This window comes from Vulpes vulpes, chromosome 10, assembly GCF_048418805.1.
Source record: "Vulpes vulpes isolate BD-2025 chromosome 10, VulVul3, whole genome shotgun sequence".
Classification (NCBI taxonomy): Eukaryota; Metazoa; Chordata; class Mammalia; order Carnivora; family Canidae; genus Vulpes; species Vulpes vulpes.
In genome coordinates this window covers 87,375,893-87,393,701 of record NC_132789.1, presented here as the reverse complement: position 1 = coordinate 87,393,701, position 17,809 = coordinate 87,375,893, and the positions used below count along the sequence as shown (strand labels likewise).

At 42.5% G+C, this 17,809-nt stretch overlaps 1 long non-coding RNA gene across 2 annotated transcripts in view; it reads right to left on the bottom strand.

The window, feature by feature from the left end:
- The window catches only part of LOC112933416 (uncharacterized), a 166,778-nt gene that overhangs the window by 7,847 nt on the left and 141,122 nt on the right, over positions 1-17,809 (bottom strand). For both annotated transcript variants that reach the window (XR_011994975.1, XR_011994977.1), the window contains exons 7-8: positions 16,224-16,321; positions 296-410 (exon numbers count right to left, since the gene is read on the bottom strand). This is a non-coding gene — a long non-coding RNA (uncharacterized lncRNA). The remainder of the gene's footprint in view (positions 1-295; positions 411-16,223; positions 16,322-17,809) is intronic.

Genomic DNA, 17,809 nt, shown 5'->3' with positions numbered 1-17,809 from the left:
GGATGGAGGGGGACACGGGTCCCCTCCTGGGGGCCTGCGCTCAGCTCAACCGCCTTTGCTTCTGCAACCAGGAGGCACACAGGCCTCGCGGTGCAGGTCCTCCGCCCCCCGCCGCCCCTCTGTCTGCACAGGCTCCGTGTCCTCCTCCTCTCCATCAACCAAATCTGCCTCCAGCTTCCCCTGGACGTGCGCTCCTGCGTCCCAGGGGCCACACAGTGGAATCTTTGTCTTTCCTACCTTCCTGGCCAGGTCAGATTGCTGCCTGTTGAACAAAAATATATTTAGATCCACTTACCAGCACACGGTGTTGGTCATTGTCCCAGCGTGTTCCCGTGACACTTGGCTGGCAGGACCCAGACAGAGACGAGCCACAGTGTCAGTGGGGCAGGGGACAGGGCATTCATGGCATACTTTGCAAAAGAAAGACAGAGAAGGGGGATGTCCGAAATGAGGCAGAGGGATGGCCCTGAAAACTTGTTTCTCCTGCAGGCCCACGCTGTCTCACACCCACCCTCAGTTCTGTCCCATAGCCATCACTCCGGGGTCCCCGTCGCCCAGGACTACACCAACTAAGAGAGCTCTCTCTAATCTCAGGATTTGCCAGGAGAGAGAAAATTATTACACTACACCGAGTCCCAGTGTTCAGCCCCACAGGAGCTGTTTTGGTCAATTCAGATAAAGGCTGAGATTCAGAGTTCTCTCCTTCCCGCTTGAGCCTAAGCTCAAGGGCATCCAACTAGGGATGTGTTGAAATCTCTCTATTAATGCCTCATGCCTGTGGTAAACCATAATTTTTGTGTTTAAGTACCAGGGCCTCTTCAGAGAGATAGTAAAATGCCACAACCCCTCCCTGTGCACAGACTCTCCATGGGCCCTCTGTGGTCTGCTGACTATCTCCATCCTCACCCATCTGTTAGGCTGGCCTCGGGCCCACTTACAAGTTTGTTTGACCCTTGACCTCAGGCACACATCCAAGGCCACATGGGCTTAGATGGCCAGTCTGACTAATGCCGGATGTGCCATCTGTCCTGCGGGAGAACCATCTTCTGTGTCAATCCTAAAGCATTGGCTCCATATTTTAATCACAGCTGGTAAACTGATATTTGCCAAAATGAAAGATACCTGAACAGTACGGCCAAGAAGGCACGTGAGTCAGGGTCAACTTTGAATATTAGCTAGAAGTTTTGAGCCCCAGGAGGAGTTCCTGGAAAAATTATGGTGATAACAAAACTATAATAAATAAAATCAGAAAATTGCTCGGGAATGAGGAATTGCCAAGATGCTTAGAAAAACCCAGAAAAAAAACCCAGAAAAAACCTTGGGAAAATAACTCAACAAAGGGTTTTCTCAAAAATCACAACTACTCAAAAAGTCTTTCAAGTCTCCTTCATGGATCATTCACATTGAAGCCAACATATTCCACCTTTCAAATTGCTGTTACTCTGCAATCAACAAACATTTGCAGCCTTGTCTGTACTTGGCCCCTGGTTCTCCCTCTTTCCCTGGCCACTCCTTCTCAATCTTGCTGGTTTTCCCCTCATCCTCCCCAGCTCTACACACCTCTAAGCACAGGCCATAGGCCTCTCTGCTGTCCTACCACTTCTGGTTAATCTCATCCGGACTGGGTGGCTTCTAGTGTGATCTGTCTACTGGTGGCTTCAAGAGTTACATCTCTGGTCCGACTCTCCCCACCATCCGGCCACTTCCTTGCTCTCTCAAACATTAGGCGTGTGAAGCTAGGCTGCTGCTACTCTCCCCTGGACCTACTTTTTATAGTCTTCCTCATTTTAGTAAGTGATGAGTCCATTCTTACACCTTCTCTGAACAGGAACCTTGCAAGCATCTCTGACTCCTTTCTTTCTCTCACATCCTATATGTCCAATCTATCGGGAAGTCCTTCAGAGTGTATCCGGAATCCAACTATCTCTGACTGCCTGCACTGCTACACCTTGGTCCATGTCACCACCACCCCTCCGAACACCGCACTAGCCCCCTGAATGGTCACCCAGCTTCTGAGTCTATTATCCATATTGCAGCCCAGAGTCTGATCCTTTTCTTAAATGTTTTTATTTGTGTATAGTTGACACACGGTGTTACATTAGTTTCAGGTGTACAACACAGTGATTCAACTTCTTTATAAGTTATGCTATGCTCACCCCAAGCGTAGCGCCCATCTGTCACCATCCAACGCTATTGCCATACCACTGCAGGACCATATTCCCCATGCTGTGCCTTTTATTCCTGCGACTTATTCATTCCATACCTGGAAGCCTGTATCTTCCTCTCCTCTTCATCCATTTTGCCCAACACCCCATTCCCCTCCCCTCTGGCAACCATCAGTTTGCTCCCTGTATTTATAGGTCTGTTTGTACTTTTCATTTGTTTATTTATTTGTTTTTTGGGATTCCACTTATTAGTGAAATCATATCAGTCTGACTTATGTCACTTAGTAAGATACCCTCTAGGTCTATCCATGTTGTCTTCAATGGCATTATCTCGTCGTTTTTTAAGGCGCATGATATTTCTTTGTATACGTCTACCAAATTTTCCCTATCCATTAGTCTACCTGTGAACACTCAGGTTGCTTCCATATTTGGCTCTTGTAAATAATGCTGCAATAAACACATGGGTGCACGTATCTTTTCAAATCAGTGTTTTCATTTTCTTTGGACAAATACCCAGTAGTGGAATTATTGGATCACATGGTAGCACTATCTTTAATTTTTGGAGGAGCCTCCATACTGTTTTCCACAGTGGCTGCACCAGTTTGCATTCCCACCAATAGTGTACAAGAATTCTCTTTTCTTCACATCCTCGCCAACACTTGTTATTTATTGTCTTTTCTTTTTGGCCATTTTAACAGGTGTAAAGTGATATCTCATATAATGTAAATCAGAGTCTGATCCTTTTGAAATGCTAGTCGGATCATGCCAGAACTCTGCAGAAACCTCCTCATGCCCAGTGGTTTTTCATCATACTTGGAGGAAAACGCAAATCCTTCTAAGGCCTATAGTCACGCATGTGCTGACTACAAGCTTCCTCTCCAGCCCCGTCTCCTACCATTTGCTTGCCTTCATAGGACACAGCTGCCCTGGCCTCCTCTGTCCCTTGAACATGCCACATATGCCCCCACCTGACCACTTTGCATGTATTCTCTCTGTCAGAAAAATCACACAGCTTTTAGGTCTTTACTTACATGTCACCTTAAAAAAAAAAGTCCCCTTCTTGATGGGCTTCCCACCTCCACCACTCTGTCTGTACACCAGTAGACCACACCCCAGATCCTCTTGGTTTCTCCTATTTCCAGGGCTCTTGGCCATCAGTCCTGCCCTAGTTGCCACTGTAGCATCCAAACCAGTGAAAGCTCCTGTCAACATCACGTGGACACAACCCAGCAACACCTCCTCTCGTGCCCACACCATATGCTTCTTGCCTTACATTTCAGGGCTTCCCTACCTGTGCAAGGTAGCAGATGCCACAGGACCTGCTTGCTTGCTGCCCACATATATGCAACCCAGAACTGCAGAAGCTAACGCTCCAATGGGATGCAGGAGTTCCATCAAATTCTTCCCCCTTTCACTCACTTCGACACTTCGACAGAATCCTTTGAGATATGATGGTTCCTATGGCCTTTAGGAAGTCAGTCCTTGTGATGCAGGGAGCAGTTGCACTTGATGCCAAGCAGTGACTACCATGGAATGCATTCTTACATTAATTTTCCCTGCTCTTCTGCCTCAGTACCCCTGTCCCTTGCTCTTTCTTCCCTAAAATTTTCTCGCCAATAAAGCACAGAGGCTCTAATTTTAAGTGTTGTGTTCTGTTAAATGCACTTTCTAATACTATGGTAAGCTCCAGTGCACCTGGATGGCTCAGTCAGTTAAGCTTCTGCCTTTGGCTCAGGTCATGATTCCAGGTCCTGGGATCCAGCTCCACGTTAAGTTCCCTGCTCCTTGGGGAGCCTACTTCTCCCTCTCCCTCTGTGACTCCCCCTGCTTGTTCTCTCTCTCTCTCTCTCTCCCTCTCTCTCTCTCTCTCTCCCCACCTCTCTGTCAAATATATAAATAAAATCTTAAAAGAAATAAAGGAAGAAAAAAATGGTCAGCTCCTTCCCAGCACACACATGCACACACACACACACACACACACACACACACACACACAGCTTCTTATCACCCTCTCTTCTCTATTTTTCATCTCAGCACATAACATATTATACCATATGTACTAATTTATTTCATTTACTCTTGGTCTCCTTATCAAAATATAATCTCAATGATTTTTTCTATTTTGTTTACTGTTGCATCCCTAGCATCTAAAATACAGTAGTTGCTCAATAAATATTTGTTGAAAAAATAACTGAGTATGAAAAGGAGATTAATCTGGAAAAAAAAAAACGAAAACCAATGTATACATACCACTGACAGGGAAGAAGTAACTGCCTAAAGCCCGAACAGAACCAGAGACCATGTCTCATGGGAGGCATGCAGAGGGCCTCATGGGAGAGCCTTGGTGCTCAATGACAGGCTAATTGTTACATGTCCCAGTGGATGAGGTAGTGTGGAGGTCCTACAACAGAGTGACGCTAGATTCATTTATGGTTTATAGTTATGAAGCTGAATAAAACTAGCTTCAAGCATCTTGAAAGAAATATATTTTGCTTTCATCATTATTGATATTTTCCAAATCTTTAATGTAGACCTAATTTGTATTATTTTACATTTGGGGGTAAAGTGTACTATGACTATGAAAGATCAGATGACATCTTTACTACTTAAAAAAAAATCCCAGTAGTTCTGTAATGTTCTACTTGCATTTTACCCAGAAAATCACCTTTCATGAGAAGAAAATGCTAAAACTGTATCAAATGTTTCACAGATTCAAGGCTGATATAAATAAATTCCGAACAGGAAAATTCACTTCACACATCATCCTTGTGGGATTAGGAGGAGTTATCCTGCCTTTCACATCCCTTGCCAAGGCAAACAGAGGTGCCTTTCTGATCAGTTTGGAAATCAGCCATATCAAGAGGCTTTTACAACAGTCAAGCAATATTTATTTGAAATACAGACTGCCTATGAAAGATCTGAAATTACTTGTCTACTGGAAACAAGATCAATACAAAATAATAGTACATTGTGAGTGACTCTGAATCTACAGAACACTTTATTTTATCTTGAGTACAGTACACTGCACCAGGAAAGTTTCTAATGAGGGAATTAGTGCATTTCTAAAGAAAAGAAAATCTGTTATGGCTATAACTGCTATATTGTTATAGCGGAAAAACCTACTGACATGGTCTATCTAGATTTCAGCAAGGCATTTGACTAAATCAGTCATCATATCTTCTCATGGACAACAAGGAGAAATGAAGGTCTTTCTCGTATGGCTAGCATTAGGGTTACAGAGAGAAAAAAATTGTTACTATTATTATTATTTTATATAATTCAATGTAATTCAATTCTTGGTGGAGAAGAGTTAAGCTCTAAGTGGTAGTTATTATTAGTGATTTTATATTAGCCATCAAAATTTAAGTACTACCTGAAGATTTATTATGTGTAAGATGAGTTAAATGTATCCAGTACCCCCTACAGGGTAGAACTGCACTTGTCACATCCCAGCTGAGGGGCTAAGTCAGGGTGTAGGGTTGGGATACACCTGCGGCTGGGACTCTCTCACACTGGTGGATGAAATTAGTTTCAGAAGGGTGACTGGCCTGGGACAAAGACCAGGTAAGAGCTCTTGGTCAGAAAATAGTCAAGCAAAAGGTAAATCAGTGGTCACATGGAGACAGGAGGTGGAAGGGAGGGACGACTAAAGGGGATGGGGAGACTTTGGAGAGTGATAGGTATGCTCATTATCTTGATTGTGGTGACAGTTTCACGGATGAATATGTACATCAAAACTCATCAAACTGTACACTTTACTTATGTTCAGTCTATGGTATATCACTTACACCTCAATAAAGATGGAAAGGAGAGGAGAAGAGAGGAGAGAAAAGGGTAGGAAAAAAGAGTCAAGCCAAGTTGAGGATGTTCAGGCATCTAGCCCTGGCCAGGAGCTCAGAAGTTAGTGGTCACTCCAGCATGAGACTGGAGCTAGTAGAGCTGAAAGCAAATGCAAAGGTGCAGACATGACCAGAGTGGTCAAGACTGAGGGAGACATTATTGGGTGACCAAGATGGGCATATCTCCGACAGTTGGTACAGCTTGGTGCTTTTTCCTTGCAGATTTCTTCATGCCCACCAACACTTAAAAGGGACTTTAATCAGATCCAGGCAATGGAACTTACTAGGTACCATATTCAAGTGCAATATCAGGAATGGCTGTCTTGGGAGATTGTGAGCGCCAGTCGCTGGCAGTGCTGAAATGAATGTTGGGTGATCACCTGCCAGATATAGCAAACCACGCTGCCTAATCACCTAGCAAGCTGGGAAAGTCTTCCCCCACTCCTATCCCAGTCCCAGAACTACTGAATCAGAATCTCCAGGGGGTAGAAACTGGACACCTTTTTTTTTTTAACTCCCCAGGTGATTTTGAGGCAACCTCTGTTTGGAATCTGCTGCTACAGACTCGGATTAAACTATTACTATAGTTCTTTCTAATTTTAAGTTTCTATGATCCAATGAATACCCAGGGGAAAAGCTCCACAGAAAAATATTTCAAAGTGTGGGAACCCCAAGGTCCTGAATCCAACCATCAACAAACATGTGTAAATAGCTTAGCCTATCCAAACTATATTCATCCCAGTTGACTTGGGGAATGTGTCCACTCCTCCTGCCCTCTTCCTAAGTCCCCTGTGGCTTCTTCACCCTCCTCTGAACTATCCATAGCATTGGAAGTCAGCCTTTGTTTTAAAGGAAAACAGGAAGAAAAGATCACTTCTCTGTGTTGTCTTGCATTGTCTATTGGGGGATTCAGTAGACCAAATTAATAATGCCCTGCATGCCCAGCAAGTCACAAAGTAATTGAGAAATCAGACAAAGTAAAAGGGCATATGGAGACCACTGTGGCATCTTCATTATTGAGAAATCTGCTATTAGACCAGCAGAATTCATAGCAGAGTCCTATCACAGGCAGCAAGCACTGGGGCAGTGCTTTTCCATAAGACACAGCCTGCCCTTTCACAATTTGTATCACAGAGGAACGGAGCAAAGCAGGTGCCTCCTGTGAGCAGCCTAACTCCCAAGGGGAAGGAGAAATGAAGGAGTTTGGCTCTGTGCACCCAGTTTCTCCTTCAAGGCTTTCCAATCAGAGTACTTTTTCCTCCTCTCTTGGGAGGTTTGGGTAAGGAGAAGCCAGGAGTGTGTGACATGGATGGACTCTCTCCATGTGGCACAAGCCCTCCAGAGTAAGAAGGAAACCTTCCTGCCTCCCCCAACACTTTCTTATTCCTCTTTTGTGTATATATCTTGGCTCTTCAATGGGCTTGTAAACCAGTCAAACACAGGGATTATGCTTTGTGTCTTTTAGATGCTTTCTCCAAATTGCCTGGAGCTGTGCTGGGCATATTATGAATATTCAGCACAAAGAACCCAGAAACAAGAAACAGGGAGAGGGAGAGAGGCGAGGGGAGAACATACAATGGAGATTCATAAGTGTATCTTGAGGATGAGTGAAGCATGAAGCATTGATTTAAAAGGGCTTTTAAATCAAAAGGCAGTTGGCCTGAATTCAAATCCTGCTTCCACCCTTCTTCCTGAGTTCTATCACTCTGGAAAAGTTGCCTAAATTCTCTCATCTATGCCTACTACCGAGGGTTATTGTGAGCACGGAATAGACTTTGGCCTATCAAGGGGTTAAAACAGGGTTGGTAAACTATGCCCTGCAGTCCATCGACCTACTGCCTGTTTTCATAAAATTATTATTGGAACCCAGCCACACCCATTCATTTATATACTGACTTCAGCTGCTTGCACACTACAATGGCAGAGTTGAGTATTAAAATGTATCTTATGCCCCACAAAGCCTGAAATACTTATTATGCTTTATAGAAAAGGTTTGTTGACCAATCCTGGCTTAGAACACAAGAGCCCCATTCTTTATTGCTAAGAAGTAGAAGACTTGGTGCATAGGTCACCTCTTTAAAGTAGTCCTCAGTTTTTACAATTAGACTTCAGTATGTCCTCCCTTTTGTCATTCCATAGCACCTACAACCTACTTTTATAGCACTTTTCACAGGGCATTGTCTCATTGATCTTGGCTTCCTCCATTGAACACTGAGATTCTCCAGATTGGGGCTCTGTCTTATTCATAGCTCTAAGTAGTGCCTGGAGAGAATTGATCCCCAGGAAATGCTTGCTCAGTTAAAGTATTAACCAGAAATATACGCACACACAATATAAACTCTCAGAAATAAATGACTGTAAGCCTACTAAGTGACAAAGCCTAGAGTTCTGAGCAATTCTCTCTGGACTTTGTCCCCACTGCTGTGACTGAGGCAGATTTTCAGGTCCTCGCCTTTACCTCCTCATTTCTCTTCTCTCATTACCAAATGTCTGGCTGTGGTGTTGCTGGAACAGGGGCAGATCTGCCTGCATTGATCAGCTTGCAATCTACAACTGGCATCCCTTTTCGTTCCTTATGAGGTCATCAGCCTTCCCTTCAATCTTCAGAAGTCCATGCCAAGACATGGCAGCCAAGAGGGCATCAACAGCCTGCAGGCTGATGTTCCCTGTGGGAGATGAGGAATGTTCCCACCCTTGTATTCCACAGCAGGTGTGCGGGGGCATTCTTATCATGCTTCTTGTGGAGCTGCATCTGCTCCCAGTTTTCAGAGCTTCTGATCATTTTCATGACAAAATGTTAGGCTATATTTATCCATCACATCACCAAAGCCGGCCCTTGAAATTTCTGACCAGGAAACATTTGAGCTGTGCTGTTAACGTGCTCAGTGACCTCGGCACCTCTCTGACCCTTGACTTCTTCTTCTGTAAAAGGAGGGGAGATAGTCACAATGATCCCCCTGCCTGGACTCTAACACAGTGCCTCTATAAGGTCACATGAACCCTCAGTGCTAGAAATTCTTTTAAACCAGATTAGCAGCTAGTTCAGAAATTGACCTGCTTGAGGGGTAGGTGGTAGGGAGCTGGACACCACCACCTGTGAAGTCCCCTGCCTATAGGATGCTGACCTCTTGTCCTCCCACTGACGAGATCTTGCCCAAATCCTCAGCTCGAAGGTGAAATTCCTCAAAAAGCTTTGAGTAGCCTGAGCTTTCCCAAGACTCCTTGGGGCTCAAAGGTGAAGTCAATGTTTGCCTCCAAGTAAGAATTCATTAGCAGCTATTGCCAATCAGAGCTGTTTTCTCTGAGCAGAAACAGACTCCCTGGAACTCTGCAGGTCAGCAGGTCAACGGCTTAACATACAGACTCTGCAAACGCTGGTGGTCTGGCCCACCAGAACTGGCAGGTCACATATAAGCTTCCTCTTCCAGCTCAGTAGTCTGGCTGCCCATCAGGTACCAGCTAAAAAGTGCCTGCTGTGTCTTGCCAATGAGACCGGCCCCACCAGGCATCAAATTGCAAATCTAAGATGGAACTAGAAACTTGAAAATCTCTCCTGGACATTCTGGTACACTCCCTCTCCAGCATGACTTGAAAGAAGAGCTTTTTTTTTTTTTTTCTTACAGCATTTTTATTCCCATAGGAATCAGTAAGTAGAAACGTATTTGTAAAGTAATGGGTAAAAATGATTACTGGGTTTTTAAAATGCTCTTTCTGATGTTCCCATTCACTCAATAGTGACAGTTATACTGACAGCCACATTTACTCATGATCCAGAGAAATCTTCTTTGCTTAATACTGCATTAAGCACTGTTTGAAAAGTAACATCCCTTGGATGGCTTTCCCCACAGTGTTCAAGGCCTTTGCTACCCTGCCTCCACAGGAGCTGACAATGTTTTAGCAAAGTCGGCTCTTGATTATGGAATTCTATTTTGAGCAGAGAAAAAAATCTCAGGATGTGCATCGGAGTCTGCCTACCCCAGATAAACAGGCCTGAAGGAATGTCCTAGGAAGATGACGCTGGCTGGGGGGTTACTGCTATAGCACACGTCGCATGAACAGACTTTATTTTAACTGGAGAAAGGCCACCAAATGAGCTATTTTTAATTAAAATCCCCTGAACCTTACTTATTAAGACTTTTGGCACATGCTGACAGTGAAATTTTTCCTGCATGGTCCTTTTGGGAGCTACCTTGATGACTTTGGCAGAGGAATGACATATAAATAACATTTAGGGTTATTATTATTGGGCCAGGTTCTCATCCTGGATTACTCTCTGGGAATTCTAATGCTTAGACTTGCTTGTTAGAAATACTATGCTTTTCACCTTCCCCCAAGTGCATAGGGGATGAGGTGGTGTGAGGCTTGGGAAAGGGCATCATTTGGAAGATCCATTAGTTGAAGTTCGTTTGAAAGCCATTCTGTTTATCATTTTAAAAGTTCCCTATTTCAGGTAATTCATTCACTCCCCAAGTCTCCAGGGATGTAAGTAGCAGGTGGGTTTTATGCCCATCTCAGGATTAGAACACAGATTGAATTGTCCCAGTGTGAGATGAGGTTCTAGAACAAGTGACACAGACCTGCCTCAGAATAAGAACCCAGGACCCCTCACAGGGAGGCCGTGTCTATAGTCAGATGGCACACCTTCAGGGGCAGAGGAGAGAGGCAGTAGACTATTTCTAAAATTTAAGAGAAGAGTTTTTATTTAGGAATGCTGATACTGCATCCTAGGCCACCACTGATTCACTCAAAATATGAGTCTGTACTGTGTGGCAGCGACTTCCCTCTGTAGTGATCTGGGGTAAGAAAGAGGAAAGGCAAGGTCCCTGCTCTCTGGAAGCTCAAATTCTAGGGTGTAACGTGGAGGGAAGATAAATGATAAATAAGCACAAAAGCAAGCAAACAAAATGTAAGATAAATTCAGAGAGATTAAAAAAAAATGGTATGATCAAGAAAACAAAGAACCATGATGGAAAGGCAGGTCAGTGGGAGCCTGTACAATTCAGACAGAATGAGCAAGAAAAGCTCCTGGAAGGAGGTAACATTTGAGTTTAGACTTAAATAATAAGAAGCAGACAGACCTGGGAAGATCTGACTTTAGAGCTTTCTAGGCAGAAGGAACAACCAACTGCAAATTCCCTTGGGCAAGAACATGCATGTCACATTTCAGGAGCAGAGAGAGGAGATGTCCTATGCAGCCAAGTGAACAAGGAGTTGAGTGGCAGGAGAGGTATATAGGTGTCAGATCACCTCAGGCCATGGTAAAAGATTTGGATTTCATTCACTGAATGAAATGGGCAGTATAGGCAGCCGTTACAGGTACAGAGGAGACTACTTGTCCCTTATATCCATTCTCTCCTTCTTTTAGTTCTAAAAACTTTGACTTTAATCAGCCAATGCCCACCCAGTTGGAAGGGACATCGTCCAGCTGTCTTTGCATAAATATGTGGCCAGGCAATTAAGTTCTTATCAATAAGATGCGAGCAAAGTGACATGTGCAACTTTTGGGCCTTGCTCTTAAGATGACTGGGCATATCTTCTCCCCTTTACCATCTCAGTGACTAGAACACAGATATGGCCATACAGCCAGCCAGCTTTGACTTTGGGGCATGAGAGTAATACCAAACACTATGGCAAACAAAAGGAGAGAAGAAACGTGGGTCCCTACATGACTATGTGCAGCTTAGCCACCTACCTGCCCTGAAGCAGCTTCTTTCCTTTGTTTGAGCCATTATATTCTGAGTTTCTGTTACATCAGCTTATCCTGCATCCTAATACAGAATGTTTTAAGGAGGAAAGTGACGTGATCTGATTTGTATCTCAAAGAAATCAATCTAAGTACTATGCGCATAAAGTGTTGGAAGGGGGGAAAGAGTGGAGTAATGATATCAAAGGCCAGCTAAGAGGCCATCACAGCAATTCTAACAAAAGATACTGATAGCTTAGTCTGCTAAGCTACCCTGCACACAGAGAGAAGTAAATAGATTTGGGATCAATTTTGGAAGTAGAACCAAAAAGATTTGGAGATGAATTGGATGGTTGGGAAGAAGTTTGAGAAAAGAATAATCAAGGTAACTCCTAGTTTGGGGTCCCTTGGTGATTTTCCCATCTACACAGGATCTGAGACAATAGGAAGTGGACCCCACTGAAAGGACATGGGGCATCTCTGCCGGGGATTACAAACTTGGAGATGATCCATATCACAATTGGCAGCCTAATAAGCTGCTGTATTGACCCAAGCATCATACCCTAGGTTTGAGTTAGCAATACTTAAGATGAGGTACCTGGTGGCTGGCTCGGTCAGTAAAGCATGCGAGTCTTGATCTCAGGGTTGTAAATTTAAGCCCCATGTTGGATGTAGGGATTACTTAAAAATAAAATCTTAAAAAAAAATCTTTTAAAATACTTATGATTATTTTGGTTGCAAGCAACAGAAACCAACTCTGGCTAATTTAAGATATCAAAATAATCTATTGGAAAGATTATGACATGGTTCATAGAACCCGATTTAGTCCTTTAAAAAGAAGCTAGAGCTACACTTGTGATATCATTATGTTGAACACCTGAAACTAATATAACATTGTGTGTCAACTACATCAAAAAAGAAGAAGAAAAAGAACTAGAACTGAGCACTAGAATAGAAAGATAACAGGAATCAGAAAATACCCTTAGCTCTATCCCTAAACAGACCACTCTTTCTGATTTCCTATATATGTGATGAAAGATGGTGTCTCCAGTGCTTCTGAGTTTATATTACTTCTAGCAAGTAGACTAAACCAATCTAGATACTTTGAGTCTCAATTCTTATCCCCCGAGAGTGAGAATTTAACTACTCCTGCTTGGGTCAGGGGTCTAGTCAACTCTAGTCAGAAGGACAGGAATAGTTTAAGTATGGCTGCCTCCCTTCATCTCTTTGGAAGGGGCAGGTTATAGAGAAAGGGGTTTATGAGGGCTGGGCAGACATCTCCCCAAAGCGCCATTCTAACAAGGTCCATATTGAAAACAAATAATCAGTTTCATGAAGACAGCACTGCAGGCCTCAAGAGCTCGTTTAGAAGAATCTGCCTCTAATACAAAACTAGAACTAACTGAAGTCATCTTGAGCCTTTAAATATTTTTCTTATTATTCAAGATATCTTGCACAGAACATTCCACGGCTTTCTTGAGGACCATCGGTGGGGCTCACAAGCTTATGATACCCTCTTCTTGTTTCTCACCCTTGTGCTTATCACCGCATATATAAAACTTTTCTTGACTTCTCATTAAGAAGAGGCAGTTGGTCACCAAATCCACCCCTCAGAATAAACCTCCAGGATGGCACAGCTAGAACAAAGCTGGGCTGGAATGGATGTGAAATCCTACAGATGACCAGCCTGGTTGTGACTCTGAGGCCCTACGCTAGCCCTGAACACATCAGAGGGCTGTGGATCTTTCCTTTCCTGGAAGCATCAATTCTTCAAGTCATTGACCCCAGCTTCCTCTTCCTCTTGCCAGTCTGAAACACTCATTCTTTATTCCTGTCCAGGGCTCCCTCTCTCCACTTCTCTGAATAAAGTTGAAAATGGAGCTATAAGAATGGATATAGCAGCTCTTTATCTGTCAGAGAAAGATTAGCTAAGGATAGTTATGGGCCCCAGGCAAAGATAGGGATGCAGTCTGCCTCTTAAAGGCTTGATTGGGAAGATTTTATTGTTATTATAAAGATGCACTTTCTTTTAAAAGTTTAGACTTAAACTTCTTTTAGTCACAAGAGGTGATGTGCTTTCTTCCTTTTTCTTGTAAATTAAGATGTTTTTAGTTCCAAGGCTGAAGCTTAACAGCATGTGCAGTAAGGGTTATGGGAAGTGAGGGGAGCCCTTGGGGAAAGCTTTCTCTCTCCATAGAGGGCACTCAACATTGCCTCTTGATAATACAGAAAGGTCACAACCCTCCTACCACCAACAAGCTCACAGCAGGGGTCCAGGCATACTTTCGCCAAGTGGCAGGACAATGAAAAAAGAAGCTTTGATACTCTTCCTATCTCAAATTCCTTTGACTTGTTTATTATGCAACTAATGATTATGATCAAATACATATTATGTATAAAAAGTGCTCTAAGAGTGTAACCTCATTATTTTTATGGGTTTTAAATTTTCATACCAGAGTCTCTGCTCACAATAGTCATAACCAGTTGTCATCATCCCTTCCATCCTTTAAACAACAACCATTGTTTGTTGTTTTTTTAACAACCATTTTTTTAACGCCTGCTTTTTCCTCCACATTTTTTTATTGTGCTCAAACACGCATAATGTAAAATTTACCAGTTTAGCCATTTTAATGTGTACAATTCAGTGGCATTAAATACATTCACAGTGCTGCATACCCATCACCAATATCTATTTCCAGAACTCTGTCACCATCTCAAATAGAAACTCTGCACCTATTAAACATTAACTCCTGGGGCGCCTGGGTGGTTTAGTCAGTTAAGCATCTGACTCTTGGTTTCAGGTCGTGATCTCAGGGTTGTGAGATGGAGCCCCATATTAGGTTCCATGCACAGTGTAGAGTCTGCTTGAGATTCTTTCCCCTCCTCCTTCTCCTTCTCCCTCTGCTCCTTCCCCAAGTCATGCTCTCTCTCTCTTTCTAATAAATAAATAAATAAATAAATAAATAAATAAATAAATAAATAATAAATAAAGGCACCTGGGTGGCTCAGTGGTTGAACATCTGCCTTTGGCTTAGGTCATGATCCTAGGGTGCTGGGATCAAGTCCCACATGGGGAGCCTGCTGCTCCATCTGCCTATGTCTCTGCCTCTGTGTGTGTGTCTCTCGTGAATAAATAAATAAAATCTTTTTAAAAACAAACAAACAAATAAATAAAATCTTTAAAAATATATAGTAACAGTAACTCCCTATTTTCCCCTCCCTGCTCCCAGTAACCTCTATTCTACTTTCTACCTCTGTGAATTTGCCTGTACTAAGTACCTCGTATGCATAGATCCCCTATTTTTAATCTATTTTCCAAGTCAGTCACCATGCCTCCCCTGCCACACCAGCATACAAAGGCCAGAGGCCATCCATTCTAAATTGTGGTCTTTCAGTAAGAAGACCTTATTCTGCACATCATCTTGTTTAATCCTTATGAAACCTTGCCAGCTACATTCTATAGTTGAGGAAAATGAGGCTCCTGCAGATTAGATCACAAAGCCAGTAAGCAGCAAAGCCAGGATTCAACTCATGTTATCTGAATAACAATTCCTGATCTTAACCATTTTGCCATCCTCCCTGGACTACCGACTATCAGAGTTGTATATCTGCCAATTCACTTGGCAATACAGAATAGCTGTCTTCCAGAATCTTGCCGGGGACTAATACTATGGCTCCTGTGGTGTCCAATCTTTACACAAACCCCAGGTTGGAAGAAAGGTTGTTTACCTAGAAGGTCCATGCTCTTTACCAAGGAGCGGTACAGTAGAGCAATTATGTGCCCAGACCCTGGAACCAGGCCACTTGGGTTCACTAGCTGAGTGACCTTAGCCAACTTACTTAGCTCTCATGAGTAAGCTTCTATTTCTGTAAAATGGATATGATGATGATGATACCAATCTCACTGAGTACAGGTTTAAAAAAATGAAATTACATAGAGTGCTAAAAAGAGTGCATAGTGTCTAGAAAATGTTGTATGTGTGCTAGCTCTTACGATTACCACTCATTTCAACAGCTCAGTGATTTTTACACCTTTTTGATCATGGATTCCTTGATGACAGTCATGTATCTCTGTATCATTTAGAATGTTTCTCTGATATAAGCAACAAAACCATAACTCAAGCTGCCTTAAACTAGAAGAAAATCTCTAACAGCTGAAATCTAGAGGTGAACACATTCCAGGCATGAAGCAATGCTCAATGAATGGTATCATCAACAGCCCACTTCTCTCTGTTACTCCACTCTGGCATCTCAGGCTCATCCTGAGGCTGGCTCTTGGAGGCAGTGGGATTTGGGTGGCAACCAGAGCTGGTTCAAATCTAGAAAAGGAAAAGGAATAAAGAAGCTTGTCCTTGTTATAATTAGGCCACTCAGCTCTTGCCCCCACTGGCAGACCACTGGTAGTTACTAGTGGAGTGGTATTAAGAGCCCTGTTTGGGGCTGAGGGTAGAGCGGATGCCTCTACAAGAACAATCTCCTCTGAAAGGCAAGACTAACAGCCTCAAATCTCCATGTGCCAAAAGCCAGCAAACATACCTGGTAGATAAATTCAGAAGTTTCAAGGTCCCCAGGTTAATTTTGCTGTGATTGATATTCTGAATGTTTTCCATGGATGAAGCCAGACTTCCAGGAAGCTGTATAAATGAAATGCATTGTTTTTAGCCTCTCAGAACCACTGTTACCAAATTGCACAGTAGCATTATGCTATGCATCTCTTCATCACTCCTAACAATGTTAGGAGAAAATGTACTTCTCCACACACAACTCATTTGATTTTGGCTTATGGACAACGTGCAACACATATTTAACCATGTTTCCCTCTCCCTGAAGGCCTCTAGTCATCTTAGGTTTATAGCTTAATTAAAGGAAAAGGTAATATTATTTTTTCCAATACCTTGTTTTATTGTTTTCCTATCAGTAATTTCCCTTCCTCCTGACTCAATTTTTTGTCTCATATGTAAATTTTTATCCACCTAATTTCTTCATTGAAGAAAACAGAGCAATAAATAAATACATTAAAATAGCCCCCCCCCAAAAAAATAAATAAAATAAAATAGCCCAAAATATGGGAAAAGTACTTATACTCCAGGTCAACCCCAGCATTATTAAAGGTTAATGTCAAAATGTGAAGAAATACAGGTATTAAGGGAATAATTGAATAAATTATGGTATATTCATAAAATTAAATATACTGCAATTAAAATTATGTTTATAAATAGTTTTGATAAAATTAAAAATTATTTGCTTTTAATATTAGCTTTAAAAAAACAGCAAGCAAAATTGAGTGTGGGTATTCAGTTTCCAACAAAACAGTAAAGTGAACTAATACAGCCTCCTTCTACCATATAAATATAAATATTAGATTAATTTATTAATAACTTTACATAGCTGAGATATTAAAATGAAAGGAAGAAAGAAAGGGAAGGACAGAAGAAAGGAGTAAAAGACGAAGTGAAATCCCAGGTGACATAAATAAAACAGATTGAGAGTTAGAGGTGTGATTGCTTGAAACCATACTATGGAAGTTCAAGAGAACATCAGATCCAGATACATGCCCTGACAGCTAAGAGCTAGGGTTTCTCCACCCATGTTAGGACAGAAGATAGAGCTCTCACACTAGACATGGCAGGGCGTTAGAACTGAAATCTCTGTGTCAAACTAGAATTCTTCATCCAAGAATGGTGGGAAAAGAATCCATTGGCCCAGAAAAACACCAATGAAACTTGTCTCTTCCCATAATGGGAAGAGAGCAGCTTCCAAAGCCTCTCAAACCTTTTTTGTTGTTGTTGTTCTGTTTTTTGTTTTGTTTTGTTTTATTTTAAAGATTTTATTTATTTATTCATGAGAGACACAGAGAGAGAGAGAGACAGAGACAGAGAGAAGCAGACTCCATGCAGGGAGCCCGACTTGGGACTTGATCCCAGGACTCCAGGATCACGCCCTGGGCGGAAGGCAGGCACCAAACCGCTGAGCCACCCAGGGATGGCTTCCCAAGCCTTTTACACACAGAGATGCAATATCCAAATGTATTTTACATATAGGGCGGTAATCCTGGGCTGAAAAACTAATGAAAATTAGTCTCAGATTGGTGAAACTTAGAAAAATCACATGTAAAATCCAGT